The following is a 15196-nucleotide window of genomic DNA, read 5'->3' as shown; positions in this document are numbered from 1 at the left end:
AGTTTATTGTTCTAATTATATTATTTACACTAGAGATTTTTTAACATTTTGCATGATCCTTAGTATCAAGGACATTTTATGTTCTTTGCTTTTATACAAGGCTGTTTTATTTCCAGTGTAAAAAGCTGTTATATATCTAATTTGGCAGGAGGCAACTATTCTTTTCTATTCATAGTCATGTTGAAACTATGAGATTTACATTTTATACAACATCTTGAAAATTTTTAATTAATATATCCACATTCATATAGTATTTTATTTAAGTAGTCCTTTTATTTACTATCTAGATTATATTATCCTAAAATTAACTCTAGCTGTGTTGCCATGGTCTATAAATTTTTGTAATTAACATTGAAAATATACTGAAATATTCTCAAGTCATTTGCTATAGAAACAAGCTAAGATGAAGAAACAGCACAAAAATCTAAATAAGAAATAGATATACATTTGTTAGGGACTATTTAAACTGTCTTTGAAGTGATTAAAGTAGAACTGTTTCAATGTGTTTACTAAACCTATTCATTGATATACTTTTCTCCCTTAATCTTAAATTAGCCTGGTTATAAATATTTAGTTTCCTTTCATAAAGGGATATAGTAAAATCACGTTTTTATTTAATTTCAAAAGGAATCATTTCATATTTGGAGGTGCTCTGGTAGGCTTTTTTGTAATGTCATATTTTTTTTCATAGTGTGTTCCAAATGCAAGGATATTAGCACAATCCCAATAAAATTTCTAAACTAGAGGTATTGTGAAAAATAGGAACATTGGAATGGATAAGCAATAAGATCCTACTGTATAGCACAGGGAACTGTATCTAGTCACTTGTGATGGAACATGATGGAGGATAATGTGAGAAAAAGAATGTGTATATATGTGTGTGTGTGTGAGAGAGAGAGAAAAAAACTGGGTCACTTTGCCGTACAGTAGAAAACTGACAGAACACTGTAAACCAACTATCATGGAAAAAAATAAAAATCATTAAAAATAAAAAAAGGAACTTAGAGGTGGAAAGAATGTTAGTGGTCATGTAGCCCACCCCCTTCATTTTACAGCCTGAGAGATTAGAGGATAGCGAGAGTATTTGATGTTGACCAGATCAGGAAAGCAAAGTCGTCTTAAAGCTAAGACTTGAACTCAGATCTCCTAAGGACCTGACACCTAGAACAAGCACTCTTTCCATTACACTAGTCAATGTTAGTAGAATTAGTGGCTATGTATCACTAAATTTATCCTGTACATTCTTCTCACTGTCTTGGAAGTATGTTTTTAATTAGATACCTTAATCACATTATTTTAATATAAATTTATAATCTAAATTTAACTTCAAAAAGCATGGAAAATAGGTTGCACGGTTAAAGGCAAATTAACTTCCAAGAAGGTTTTAATTTGAAAATATAGATTTAAGTAAATCAAATATAATTGTTATCAAGTATGCAATATGCTAAAATTCTAAGATTCACCAGCAGATCTCCTTGGCTAGTACTTGTAGGTGGACAATGGTAAATTTTGGCAACTGTCAGGTCATTCTGTTTGTCATTCTCTGCTGAGTTAATTAAAGGATTTCTGCAGACAAATCAATTTCTATTAATTATATGTGAAATTAACTTTATTAATTATACACAATTTTCATTGTGATACATTTAGGATAACATCATATAAAATATCTTGACATATTTTATGTTTCTTGTATTTGCATCCCCAAATATTCCAATCTAGTGTCCTAGTTTTAGCAATTCCTTTTCTATACATATGTACTAATTGCTCCTATTTTCTTCTTTATAAAAAAGTTAGATTTATTGAGTAATAATTTGCCTACCATACAGTTCACCCTCTTGAGACAATTAGCCCCTTACATATTCACATAGTTGTATAACTCTCAATACCATATAGTTTTAGAATGTTGTATATATCACCCCAAAGAAACCTCCCCTCTCCCTCAGATCTGAAACTATTAATATACTTTCTGTCTCTATAGATTCATTTACTCTGGAAATGTCATATAATAAATTCATATAATATGTGCAAATTTGAGGCTGACATTTTAGTTAGCATAATGTTTCAAAGGTTTGCCCATGTTGTAATGTATATTTGTACTTAATTCTTTTTATTGCCAAATATTTCCTTATATGGATACCTTATTTTGTTTATTCATCATTTTTCTATATGCCCTTTGTCAGACTGAAGATGTTCCATTATTTTAGTAGTATGTTGAGTGTTCTTTTCAATAATGGATATTAGTTTTTCTGCATCAATTGAAAAGATCATATTTTTTCTTAATCCATTAATTTCTTGCATTAAATTGAAAGATTCTTAGCTATCAACACTAATTACATTACTGAGTTAAAAGCCCATTGATCAGAGAACACAATCCATTTTATATTTACTGGATTCAATTTGTGATTATTTTGATATAGATTTGTATGTTTATATTCATAAGGACTATCAGTCTATGGTATTATCTAATTGAGCTGACTTTAGTTATTGCCTCAAATATTGCTGGTCTCACAGAATGAATTAGGAAGTATTTTCTTTTCTATTTTTTGGGAGAATTACTGAAAAATTGGATTGATTTTTCTGTACGTGTTTGGTAGAATTTAGCAATGTAGCTATCTGGACCTAGGTTTTTCTTTGTGAGAAATTTTAAATGTACTACTTCAATTGTGTTACCAGTCATTGCTCTAGTCATATATTCTGTTTCCTCTTGAGTCAGTTTTAGTAGTTTGTGTTTTTCTAAGAATGTGTTGTGTTTTTTTTGGTCTAAGTTAACTGATTGGTAGCCTATAGGTTTAATAGTATTCAATTTCTAATTTCCCGGGGACAGGGCTTTTGTGGAACTACAAACTCAGTGTGTCTCCTTCAGTTTCTGCTAGGCCACTGGTTTCCACAGTTGCAATACTTGCAATTGTTCAAGGCTTTCTCGGATCTGGGAAGAAGGCGATTGGGATAGAGCAAGGTAAAACTTTCTGAAGCTGAGAATTTTCACTTAATGTAGCTTTCATTAAAATTTTATCCTCGTATTCCATCATAATAAAAGCAAACTCTTCAAAATGCTAAGAGTTAGTAAACAATATATACATTTTAAACACACCAAATTAAAAATTGGTTGGCTTTGTGAAATTTGCCTTTACTCATCATCTTATATAATTACTTTTAAATCTGTTAATTTCAATTAGTTTTGTCATTTAAGTAAGAAATGTACCTTGCCAGATGACATTACTTTATCCCTAAACTTATAACTTTAATAAAATAAGATTTCACCTCAGTTTAAAAAAGGAAGAAAAATGTTTTGGAGCTCTTAGATTAAAATTAATTTTAATAATGTTTTGCTTTCTAAGAGTTTATTATGTTTAAATCTTCTTCCTGATGTGCTTAGTCCTGTGCATGAGTAACAGTTTGAAGTCAGAAGAAGCCGATTTACTTTTGGGTTTCTTGAGCTAAACTTTTAGTTAATCTATTAAAATCCTATAATCACTAATAGAGTCATTTGGCCTTTGGGAAAAGGACTATTTTTAAGATGATTTGGATCTGTTGGAAGTTTTTATACAGCCTCATTTCTACTTTTTACATAATAACAATTGCAGTCAGTGATGCTGTGCTGAATAATGGCTGCAGAGCAAAACACACTGATTTTAACTGCAATGCAATCTGTACTCATGGTGACTGGCTAATTGCAATAATTTTTTCCACTGACCAGTGAAATTTCACCCTATGTGGGAGTTATTAATCCTGCAATAACAGATCATACTGCTCGGTGCAATCGTAACCAGCCACAACTCTAGTCCCCAGAGTTCACTACTTTCTCTCTATGACCAAAACAGTATCAGTGTCTATGAGTATTCAAGGACAAGAGCAGATACAGTATTGCATCTGTTAACTTCTGCATGATTTTGAAAGCTTTATGTATGACAAAATATTATTTTTTATTTAAGAAAGCTTCAATAATAAATGAAATCTATAGTGTGTAATGTTTAGTGGGCTCAAAATGAAGTCTTGTTAAAACAATGTTACTTAATGGAGTCTGTATACCTAGATTTGCTACATTCTTTCTTTCTTTTTTTAGGGCCATACCCATAGCATATGGAAGTTCTCAGGCTAGAGGTCAAACCAGAGCTGTAGCTGCCAGGTTGCATCACAGCCACAGCAACCCATGATCCATCTGAGCCACATCTGTGACCTACACAACAGCTCATGGCAACACAGGATCCTTAGTCCACTGATTGAAGCCAGGGATTGAACTCATATACTCATGGATGCACTAGTCAGGTTTGCTACTGCTGAGCCACATTGGGAACTCCAGACTAATATTTTTCTATTAATGTTTATCTATCAATTACTGGTTTAAAGAAAATACAAATGTGTTAATTAGAAAAACATACAGGAAGGAAAACAAAATTATAGCCACTTCTAATTTCACCACTTAGAGACTTAGTATATATGGTTTTCCTTTACAGCTCTTAATGCATAAAATTTTATTTATAAATTAATTGATGAGCAGATAAATGGAAACACATGACCTTGTGCACATAAGGAAATGCTGTATAAATAATTTCCTTTTTTTTTGTTTTTGTTTTTTAAGGCCACACCCACAACATATGGAAGTTCCCAGGATAGGGGTTGGATCAGAGCTGTAGCAACCAGCCTACACCACAGCCACAGCAACACAGGCTCCAAGCCAGCTCTGAGACTTATACTGCAGCTCAAGGCAACACTGGATCCTTAACCCACCAAGCGAGGTCTGTGATTGAACCCTCATCTTCATGGAGACTAGTTGGGTTCATTACTGCTGAGCCATTATGGGAACTCCCAGAACTAAATTCTTGATATTGGTTATTTATGTCTTCTCTCTTTTTTTTTTTTTTTTTTTTTGATCAAGTTTCTCCAGAGGTATATTAATTCATTGACCTTTTAAATAACCTATGGTCAAATTCTGGATTGTTGAACGAAGGTTTTAAAAATAATTTTAAAATTTTAACTCTTGGAGTTCGTATCATGGCTCAGTGGTAACGAATCCAACTGGTATCCAGGAGGATGTGGGTTGGATCACTGGCTTCATTCAGTGTGTTAAGGATCTGGTGTTGCTGTGAGGTGTGGTATGGATCTCAGATGGCTTGGATCCTATGTTGCTGTGGCTGTGGCATAGGCTGGCAGCTACAGCTCAGATTAGACCCATAGCCGGGCAACTTCCATATGCCACAGGTGCAGCCCTAAAAGGCAAAAAAATAAAAAGTAAAAAAAAAAATAACTCTTAAATTTGTAATTTTTCACTGTTTTCTTTAGATCAGATTTCCTCTTCTGTCTTCACATTTGTGAAATAGTTGCACAGATTGCTGATTTCAGAATTTTTATCTTTTACTGTAAATGTGTAACTATAAAAATTTCTTCAAGTACTGATTCAGTTACATGTAATAAGTTTTGATATGTATTTTAATTATATTTTTGTTTAAAAATTAAATTTTATTAGCAAAGCCTTCTATACATCTCTACTATAGCATTTGACTCACCATGTTCTAATTATCTATTTATATATGTCTATATTTCATTATATGTTATAAATAACTTGAGGACAATATTGTGATTTTTATAGATGCAGTCTGAAATAGCACTTGGCACATGGAAAATATTGGGGAGAGACTGAAGCAGGTACTCCTTACCCTTTGATTTAGGGTTCCAAACTCTTTATTAAGAGAGCCATGTCTGAATTTACAGAGTAGTTCCTCCTCAAGGAAAGAGAATGCTTTATGTGTTTGATGACTTTTAGAGAAAGAACTAAAAATGAGTATCTTAGTTCTTTCTCTTTTCTACTTTTACACTTCTACTGACAACAGAGAACATATATTCTCATCTCACTTGTTTCATAAAGTCAGGGGGGGGACCACTCTGGACAGACTCGTCCTTACCAAGCTGTTCCTCTGCTTGGATGCATATGTCTTCCTATATTAATGATAAATATTCACAAATTCATGTATATATATATATATATATATATATATAAAATCTACGTTCTCTAGTCAGTTTTTATTAATAATGAAGCTGGTATGTTGACCCCATCTGTCTAGACTCAGGGAAGAAAAAAGGAATCATTATTTATTAGTCCTGTCCAATCACAATAACTGATGTGTTAGACATGAATATTGACAAATAGTGAATAGAATTATAGAAATAAAACTTGGAGGATGGATTTAGACTCAGGTTTAATAAGCATATACCAAATGGAATTGTGATATTTTTCAGATCACTGTAAATTACAGAAGGTTTATACAAAGGTTTGGTTCAAGAGTACAGCTTTGTGGATTGTTAGTATGTTGGGAGCTACAATTTTTACTAAATCATATAGATATAGTTCTTACCTAAGCATGCATGGATGTGGCCAGAATTGGATTCTAATCAAAAATTACTTTTCCATTTTCAGTGAAGTCATATAACAGATAAACTTCAATTAAAAAAAAATCTGTTTTACTGTATTTCTCATTCAACTGTGCAACATAGTTTTAGTTTTCTGAGTATTAGTTTTCAAAATTTACTCTGTATGTAGCCAATATTATATTAATCTTATGTGAATTAGATTATGAATTGCTTCTTTATCTTATCCCTAATCCTTTATTAATACATACATTTTATGTAAAATTATGTGAGTTTCCCCTTTAGCTATATCATACATGAAAGACTAACGTAAAATTTTAGTTTCTGAATGAACCACAATCAAGGAAACTATACCCATGCACCTAGTTTAAGAAACCTTATCTGTATCACCATCAGTGTGACTTCTCTCTGGCTAAAGCTAAGCAGAGTAAGAAATTTGGAAGAAGAAATTTTGAACTGCGTATGCTATGGGCAACTAATACACAAAATAATTAAGTTTGACATCAATTCCCTTAATCTGTACTTGGGAATTTAACTTTCAAATAAATTTCTATTTCATCATTACCGTCTCCCTAGGAACTTCATAACAGGAGATAGTCATGTTAAAACAGTGTATTCTGATGCCATTTAATCTCATCACAACCCCTATGATGAATTATATTCTACACATGTGCTTGAACCAAATTTGGGATGAGAAATGGAATAGACTCGAGTGTAGAATAATTTTGGAGTTAATTTATTAACATTCCCTACTGATGAATGGTAAAATCATTTGAAAGCAAAATTTATATTGCTATCAGCAGTCCCAGAAGGAACCCCAGAAGAGAAGAGGAGGGCTTTCATTTTCTCATATTTTCCTATAGCTGGAGATCAGGTCTATCTAATTCAGATAAGGATATCGTTAAACAAATGCATCCACTTAATTTTCTCCTAAAAGTTGCTTTTTATAAGTAATAAATCTGATAACATTTTCTATCAATTACATTCCTTTCTCTTTCTTACAAATTAGGTTAAGAAAATGGGAGCCATGTAGTTATTGACTCTGATGCACATTGGCCTCCTCTTAATTTTAAGGAAGTCATTGAATCACAAATTACAGGGAAGATTCCCAGATAAAATGCATTTAATAAAAGATCATGAAAAAGGATTGAGGTGAGACTCTTATTTTTGATATTTGGATTTTGGAAAGTGTTGGCTTTCCAACCCTCCACATATCCAATTTACTGGACTCCTAATCAATTTTGATTGCAGGCTATAGGCATAAAAAAGCCTTTGTTAGCACAGCTATGGTCCATTTTATTTCTATTCTCCAATTGATTAATTCTTTCCAAAGGTTTTCCTTCCCACACCCTCTTTTGTCATAAAGTAACAAACATATGTTCTGAATTCTAATTTCTTTTGCTAGATCTTCAGTTTTTTTAAGCATATGATCTGCCTTCCAAACAATTAAAGAGAAGAAATTTTTTGCATGTTCTGCATAGCATAGCAAGGGTCATCAGATTTCCAGCTTCATTGTCTATTCGTAAGACATATATTTTAGAATTTTTCTGTAGTTGTGCCTCAATACCTCTAGTATTAGATTTCTTGTTACATGAAGGGAACATAATTATTAAAAAAAAAAAGATCTCAAATATGACTTAAATAAAATAGATTTATTCTTCTTTTGCAAAACAATCCAGAGGAGAGAAATTCAGAGATAGTTCCAACGTCTTCAGCATATGGCAGTCATTTCTGTATATTAAGAGTAAGCTCTAGGACACTTCACAGTATCTAGAAAAGGAGAGAGAAGAAAGTATCTAATAACTTTCTTTCAGGGAATGTAAAGAGATTTGACCTTATTTCTGGTCATAAGCCTGTGGTTAGAGCTTGGTCACAAGGCCAAAAATAGCTATGAGCAGTGCTAAGTACTATTTCTAGGGAAGCTGCCACCTTCCAGACAAAACTTGAGGAAAGACAAAGAAAATACGTAATGAATGGATAATTGGCTGTCTTTGAACATGCTGGAACTCATTTATTTTGAGTTTGTCTTTATACTTCCTCCTTGCAAATATGATTTTATGAGCATCTTAAAAATAAAATGACAAATAAATATAAAATAACACAATTTATTATAAACATTATTTCAAAGGAAACCATTTTGAGTTGATATATTTATTTATTGGAGCTTGGTGAAAATAATTAGCCTTTCCATAATCAACACAGGTTAATATTAAATATTCTAATAGTTAAAAAACTTCTGGTGACAGTTTTCTACCAGATTAAGATTCTGACTTATAAATATTAAATATTTTGCTTCCTTGGACAAATAGTCACACATCTTTTATTTTTCTCTTTATCATAACTGACAAACATTGTGACCACTTTTATTTTCAGTATTCCTTTGCAATAGACTTTTTGAAGTTTGCAAATTCTTGGCTACCATCTACTGACAAATTCTTTTTTTTTTAATAATTTTTTTTATTTTCCCACTGTACAGCAAGGGGATCAGGTTATCCTTACATGTATACATTACAATTACATTTTTTCCCACCCTTTCTTCTGTTGCAACATGAGTATCTAGACAAAGTTCTCAATGCTATTCAGCAGGATCTCCTTGTAAATCTATTCTAGGTTGTGTCTGATAAGCCCAAGCTCCCGGGGATCCCTCCCACTCCCTCCCCCTCCCATCAGGCAGCCACAAGTCTTTTCTCCAAGTCCATGATTTTCTTTTCTGAGGAGATGTTCATTTGTGCTGGATATTAGATTCCAGTTAGAAGTGATATCATATGGTATTTGTCCTTGTCTTTCTGGCTCATCTCACTCAGGATGAGATTCTCTAGTTCCATCCATGTTGCTGCAAATGGCATTATGGCATTCTTTTTGATGGCTGAGTAGTATTCCATTGTGTATATATACCACCTCTTCCGAATCCAATCATCTGTCGATGGACATTTGGGTTGTTTCCATGTCCTGGCTATTGTGAATAGTGCTGCAATGAACATGCGGGTGCATGTGCCTCTTTTAAGTAGAGTTTTGTCCGGATAGATGCCCAAGAGTGGGATTGCGGGGTCATATGAAAGTTCTATGTATAGATTTCTAAGGTATCTCCAAACTGTTCTCCATAGTGGCTGTACCAGTTGACATTCCCACCAACAGTGCAGGAGGGTTCCCTTTTCTCCACAGCCCCTCCAGCACCTGTTATTTGTGGACTTATTAATGATGGCCATTCTGACTGGGGTGAGGTGATATCTCATGGTAGTTTTGATTTGCATTTCTCTTATAATCAGCGATGTTGAGCATTTTTTCATGTGTTTGTTGGCCATCTGTATATCTTCTTTGGAGAAATGTCTATTCAGGTCTTTTGCCCATTTTTCCATTGATTGGTTGGTTTTTTTGCTGTTGGGTTGTATAAGTTGTTTATATATTCTAGATATTAAGCTCTTGTCAGTTGCATCATTTGAAACTGTTTTATCCCATTCTGTAAGTTATCTTTTTGTTTTCTTTTTGGTTTCTTTTGCTGTGCAAAAGCTTTTCAGTTTGATGAGGTCCCATGGGTTTATTTTTGCTCTAATTTCTATTGCTTTGGGAGACTGACCTGAGAAAATATTCATGATGTTGATGTCAGAGAGTGTTTTGCCTATGTTTTCTTCTAGGAGTTTGATGGTGTCCTGTCGTATATTTGTCTTTCAGCCATTTTGAGTTTATTTTTGTGCATGGTGTGAGGGTGTGTTCTAGTTTCATTGCTTTGCATGCAGCTGTACTGACAATTTGTTATGTGGCACTGATACCTCTAGTTTGACACACTTTGACAACCACTGACATATCAAATACAATTTCTTCAAAGTTCTGCTTGTTACTTTCTCTGAAACTTTTTTCTTAGTCGATTAGCTTCCTCTACATTGTAACCTAATTCTCATAACCATTTTTCTCTCTCCATGACAACCTCTCCAATACATCAGTTTGCTTCATTATAGCATTTGGGCCAAGAAAGCTGCAAAAGGTGTACAAGCAAGATGGAAGCCAGTGTCCTTTGTAACCTAATCACAGAAGTGACATCCTGTCAGTGTTGTTTTCTGGTCTTTAAAAGTGAGTCACGGAGTTCCCATCGTGACGCAGTGGTTAACGAATCCGACTAGGAACCATGAGGTTGCGGGTCCCGTCCCTGGCCTCGCTCAGTGGGTTAACGGCCTCGCTCAGTGGGTTAACGACCCCACGTTGCTGTGAGCTGTGGTGTAGGTTGCAGATGCGGCTCAGATCCTGCATTGCTGTGGCTCTGGCGTAGGCAGGTGGCTACAACTCTGATTAGACCCCTAGCCTGTCAACCTCCATATACCGTGGGAGCAGCCCTAGAAAAGGCATAAAAAAGACAAAAAAATAAAAATAAAATAAAAGCGAGTCACTAGCTCCAAATCATACTCAAATGGAAGAAATTACACAGAGTGTGAATATCAAGTGTCATGGGTATAGTGGTCCATCTCAGAGGCTGGTCTATCACACAGACTGCTTAAATCAGTAAAGCTAAAGAAATGTGATCTGGTATATCAAACAATTTGCAAGAGTTAACTATAAAATCTTTGAAGTGCATTAAATAGTATATGCATATGAAGCTATATCATTTCATAGGACATATTAATGAAAACATGTGCCTAATGCATATTAAAGAAACTTTTACATTGATTCATACTCTTTACACCCTCCCAAAAAAGAAGGATAAAGGAAGTACTTATTATCCATATATTTTGAGTAGGAGACACTGAAGTCCAAGGATTAAGTTCAATATCATTACTTGATTATAACCAAATTAATCATAACTAACAAAAACACTAATCAAGCCATGTAAGACAAATTACATGCTAGAGAGATTTACGAATGAATCAAGCTTAGCCTAGCTTTTCAAAAGTCAAATCCTCATTAAAAGATCTTTATCTCTGTGGATTTAAGTAAAATCAAGTAAGACGAGTACCTCCTTTCTCCTAAAATGAATTGAGGGCTATTGGAGGATTATAATTTATTAATTTTAACAAATTAGACAAATTAAAATGGTGACTCTTAATTTTTGGAAATTTAAACAAAAGAGTCATTACCATATAGCCTCATATAGCCATGCAAAATAAATTTTCCTAGAATTTATCACAGGAAAATATAACTCTTCTTCCTCAAATATTTTCTTATAGCCTTACCAATATTTTACTTCAAGAAACAGAGAAATATAAAGTTTACCTATATAATTTTGCCTTTGAGAATAACCATCAAGGAAATAGTGGTAAATATATGCAAATGACTTGAAGTATCAATTTCTTTCCTAATCAACCTATTTATCACATTCCTAGATTTAAGAAATATTTTTAGATAATATATATCAATAATTATAATTAAAAGTTATTCCTTTTGAATAACAGGGATTTTGGTGTTCTGCATTTCTGTTATTTAGCTATTGTTTGCAGGTATACCTTACATCTTATGCAATAACTTCTTTTGTAGGAGAGATGTTACTACTTATTATTCAGAAATTTTAAACCATATCTTAAAACCTAATATCCCATTGGTTAGAAAGGCATTTAGGAAATAGAGTGAGGGAAAACTCAGTCAATTCAAACATTTTCTTCATAGCTGAAAAAAAGGCTATGGCTTTTGTAGATAAGCCTGATTCTCTGTGACTTGATAAAGAAATTGGGTCTTTAAAAACATTACAAAGGGATGGTAATCGTCACAAGGTTTCTCCAGTAAAATGGCTTTCAGTTCTAACACTCCAAAAGACACATTGCTAGAGGTTGCTGCTCTGTAAAGCCTATCAGAGACCATGTTTTCCTAATACCAGCTGATACTGGCTGCAGATAGGGAAGAACAGATACTATATAAATTCAGGACATAGCAAAAAATAAAAGGAAACTCACATGAGAAATCTGTATTTTTTTTTCTTGCTTCATCTTTCCTAAGTTCTAAAGAAAAATGAGTCAATTAGTTCAGATATTGTTCATTTAATTTTCCAAAATATGAGTTAACTCCTTGAAATATCAACAGGATAAAAATTTAGTTGAAATATTTATTTTCAGTGTTAAAGTAAGCTTGTATGAGAGTATTTGCATGTGCCAAAATATATCCTACTTTAATAAATTACATTAGTGAATGGAGGGAGTTTAGCCTTTAAAATTCAGAAGAATTTTCATTGTAACAGTATATATATATATAACTTCCCTATGGGCAGTAGGCCTTCAACAACTCAATGTATTGTTTTTTATAGTAAGTATAATTTACCTACAAGTAATAAATTATTTTTTAAACCTTCTGAAAATGTGTACCTTTAAGAAGAAAAAAAAATTAGGAAGAATTTGCCAAAATATATTTTGGTTATGGGATTAATAGATTATAAATCATATTCATAACATAAATTCTAGATTAAATGTGTATATATTTATATATACATATGAATATATATGTGTACACATGCACACTCTGTTTACAAGGAGAGATGTGTTTTGAAACTAAAAAGGCTTTTTCTCAATTATGATGAGAAATATGAATATATTTATAATTAAATTCCATATATTTGCATTTATCAAGAGTAGATTTTTATGCTCAGTTAAACATAAAATCAATTTTATCAACAATAATATAAAACAAATTAATGAATTTGTTACTTCCTTTATTATTCATAAATATTAGTCAAATACAAAAAGTACACTCCTGCCCCCAAACAAAATTTACCATGTATACACAGTGATTAAATTTTTGTTATTACATAATAGATTCAATGGAAATTATTAAGTTGGGAATTTAAAATGGATATTAAATAAATTCTCCTTGAGTTTTATACGCCTCTTTCACCTCACAACAACCTAAAGCTAAAACTTTATATGTGTGTATATTTCTTAGTTGCATAACTGTAACTTTGACTCAGTTCTGACTCTTAGTCATATTTAATTTCGATGATATTAAACTTGAAAAAAGTATTGAGAAACACAAAAGCAGAAAAATTATTCCACATTTAAAAATTATAAAAAGTGCCTAACCTATTACTATCATAAAACTGAATCTACCTCTTTTTTGTTTGTTTGGTTTTTATTTTTTTTGGCCATGCCCACAGCATGTGGAAGTTCCCAGGCCATGGATCAAATCCATGCCACAGTACTGACAGGAGCCACAGCAGTGACAACACCAAATCCATATCCTTAACCCACTGATCCACCAGGGAACTCTTGGATCAACCTCTTAATGCCATTCTTTTATTTTGAACAGTCATTTATTTAATAATAAAATTAATTAAATGAATTTTTTATATTTATTGAAATAATCACATTTTTCTTTTTATTATATAAATTATTGTATATTCATTACAATACATTAAATTAGATTCAGTATAATCTATATCAGAATTACAATGGCATTTTTCACAGAAATAGAACAAAAAAAAAATCCTAAAATTTGTATGGAACCATAAAAAACCCCAAATAACCCAAGCAATCTTGAGAAAGAAGAACAAAACTGAAGGTATCATGCGTCCTGATTTCAAAACATATGCTAAGCAATAGCAATTAAAATAGAATAATATTGACATAAAACAAATACATAGATTAGTGAAACAGAATAGAGAGTTTAGAATTATACCCACACATATGTGGTCAATTAATTTACAACAAAGGGACCAAGAATAAAAATGAGTAAAGGAGAGTTTCTTTAATAAATGATATCGAGAAAACCAGAGAGCCACATGCAAAAGAATGAAACTAGTCTGTCTTACACCATATACAAAAATTAACTTAAAATGGATTAAAGACTTGAACATAGACCTGAAACCATAATGCTCCTAGAAGAAAACAGGTGGTAAGCTCCTTGACATTGGTCTTGGGGAGGATTATTTTAGTCTGACACCAAAGCAAAAACAATCAAAGCCAAAACAAACAAGTGGGACTAAATAGAACTAAAAGCTTTTGCACAGCAAAGAAACCATCCACAAAATGAAAAGACAGCATACTAAATGAGAGAAAATATCTGTGAATCATATATATTTAAGTTAATATCCAAAATATATAAAGTACCCATACAGCTCAATCTTAAACAAATGAAAAAGATTAACAAATTATCAGGATATCTGAATGGACATGTTTTTGAAGAAGTCCTATACATGGCCAACAAAGACATGAAATGATACTTTACATCATTAATCATCAGGGAAGTGCAAGTCACAAAACCACAATGAGATAGCATCTTGTACCTGTTAGAATGGCTCTTACCAAATGAAAAAATAAATAAATACCCTAGAATAAACAAGCGTTGGTGAAGATGTGGAGAAAAGGGAGCACTTGCCCAATTTTTATGAGAATATAAATTGGTGCAGCCAATGTGGAAAATAGTATGGAGGTTCCTCAAAATATTGAAAATAGAACAACCGTCTGACCCAGGAATTCCACTTCTGGGTATTTATCTGAAGAAAACAGAAATACTAATATGAAAAAGTAGTAGGATTATTTATAATAGCCAAGGTATGGAAACAACCTAAGTGTCCATTGATGGATCAGTTAAAGAATTGTGAGATACACACACACACACACACACACACACACAGTGGGATATCATTCAGTCATAAAAAATAATGGAATCTTGCCATTTGCAACAACATGGATAGACGTTGTGGGCATTATGCTAAGTGAAATAAGTCATGCAGAGAAAGACAAATATTGTATGATCATTAATTTATATGGAATTTAAAAATAAATAAAATGAAATAAGCTTATAGATACAGAATAGAGATTGGTGGTTACCAGAGACAGGAGTGGGGGAAGGGAGAAATTGGTAAACTTTTAATTTTTGGTTTTTGTTTTATTTTGCATAAATGAATTTAATTTAGAAATAAACA

Source organism: Sus scrofa, chromosome 15 (genome assembly GCF_000003025.6).
Source record: "Sus scrofa isolate TJ Tabasco breed Duroc chromosome 15, Sscrofa11.1, whole genome shotgun sequence".
In the NCBI taxonomy this organism is placed as follows: domain Eukaryota; kingdom Metazoa; phylum Chordata; class Mammalia; order Artiodactyla; family Suidae; genus Sus; species Sus scrofa.
This window is presented reverse-complemented; position numbering follows the sequence as displayed.